The sequence below is a fragment of the Blastomyces dermatitidis genome, assembly GCF_000003525.1.
Source record: "Blastomyces dermatitidis ER-3 genomic scaffold supercont1.3, whole genome shotgun sequence".
NCBI lineage: Eukaryota > Fungi > Ascomycota > Eurotiomycetes > Onygenales > Ajellomycetaceae > Blastomyces > Blastomyces dermatitidis.
Window position 1 is genome coordinate 435,284 of NW_025544776.1, and position 2,248 is coordinate 437,531.

General features: G+C 29.7%; 1 pseudogene across 1 annotated transcript; it reads right to left on the reverse strand.

Annotated features, from left to right (window-relative positions):
• Window positions 1-1,960: 1,960 nt before the first annotated feature.
• Window positions 1,961-2,048, reverse strand: BDCG_16596 (annotated as a pseudogene). The gene has a single exon. The product of its transcript is annotated as a tRNA-OTHER (tRNA).
• Window positions 2,049-2,248: the final 200 nt, after the last annotated feature.

Here is a 2,248-nt window from a genome sequence, read left to right on the forward strand (position 1 = left end):
CAGAGATATTAATAACTGTGATTAAAAATGACTATTAGAATATTAGTTTCAGTCTTCTTATAATTACAACTGATAATGCTGTGAATAACTACACTATGATAGAGAGCTTAAAGCAAAAATTGACTTTATATTTCTGAAATAATAAACAAGGTCATATTCTCTGCATTGCTCATGTGATTCAACTTGTGATGTAAACACTGATAAAGAATCTTAACATTGAGATAAAGAATAATGAGATGACTGATTCTTGAAATAAGAATGAGATGAAAGTAATTACTCAAGTAACTTTTATATTCACTTTACAAAAGATAATGTTTTTTAATAACACTTTTTAATATTGCTTTTTAATAACACTTTTTAATAATACTACTGTTAATTTTGAATAGATTGACTAATAATTTAAATATCATAGATTTGAAACATTGTTAATGTGATTTATATCTCTTCTAAATAACAACAATAATTCTATGATATTCAATAAATAAATAAATCAGTCATATCACTGAATATGATACAGAATATTAGAACACAGTGAAGTTCAATATATAAGATAACTGTTCAGACTCTTCAATTATGTCAGATGATTGATCATTGAGTGCAACACTCTGATCAGAAAAAGATTCAGATATTGAAACTTTCTGATATGAAGTGAACTCAGTTAAAATATATGATTGATTTACTGTTTCAGTTTTATAAGATAATAAAGACAGTCTTAATCACTTATACACCAATGCTGCAGTCAGTCTGATGAGTGTATAACAGTTTATTTACTCATCTTGAGAAGCAGTTGAATCACTCAAAAAGAAATTCAGTCTGAAATGATGCTATAGTGCAGGCTATTGTTGCTGTAAGAGATAAACTGATATATAACTACAGTAAAATAGAACAATCTTTTACAGAGTACTATGCTGTAGCAGCTCTACTAGATTTCTCTTATCAAGTTAACATCTACACTTCTCAAGATTGAACAGAGAAGAAATGAGACTTATATGTTAAATTAGTCTGAGACTACTACAATATCAACTATCAGAGATTTGAATGAGTAAATATTCAAGATGTAAAGACAGTGAAATACAATTCTCTAGTAAGTAACAATCTTTGATAACACTTTATATCACATAGAACTATAATACTAACTTTGAAACAGAACTTGTATACATTGATTACAACTGAAAATCAGGCAAAACTACATGCTTATAAAACTGAATTTAACTGCTATCTTCAAGATAATCTGATGAATTTATATGTCAAATCAATTCTAGAGTTATGAAAAATTATTAAGAGTACATATTCAACTGTTGCACTGATGATATATGATATTCTGACAATTTCATTAGCAGAGGTGAGAATGAAGTGAAAGTTCAACTCAAGTTGAGATATTTATCACTATTATCAGAGACAATTATAAGGAGAAACAATTAAGAAACTCATGATTGTAAAATATAGAATTATCAGACAGTTTAATACCTCTGATCACAGTATATCAGAGAAGTGTAGTTTTCATGAGAAAGTGAAGAATAAACTTACACAAGAATGTATTTAGTTATTTCATGAGTATTATCAATAATTATTATCAAATTCTGATTATATAAGCAATCACTGAATGAACTGAATGAGACTGATTTTAATCTTCAGTCTCAGTCTCATTCTGATTTTGAAAGAATAATCATTATTATTATTATTATTATTATTATTCTTTCATTATACTCATATGCAAGCGGAGCTTATGATGAGTCCTTGCGTGATGTTAAATACAGGTCAAGTGTTGATTATACAGGAGGAAAATACAGGTATTGAGACCACACCAAGATAACAAGAACATAGGAAATACAAAGAAGTGACAATTAGATACATGCGATAATAACTTCTCAGCTCAGGAACATAGAGTGATTTTATTGAAGTGATTTGTACACCTCTGTATTTATTAGAAACCTGAGGTGCTTGAGTTCCGGATTTAATGTATCCCTGCGGGTTTCGAACCCACGCGTCTTGGTTTCCCACGTCAAGGCGCTACCAGGTGGCCGCATTAACCATTCGGCCACCGGGGCGAAAGAATGATCATCTTTCACAGTTTATTCTGGAAGATTACTCTCATTTCACTGTTCTTGAATTAAATCTAGTCATTTTTCACATCATTTCTCTCAGAAATGGTCCATTTTCAGATTTTTTTGAGACTTGATCCTGGTGGGACTCACGTCAAGAAATGTATGAAACCAGATCAAATAAGACTAAATATGAAATTCATGGT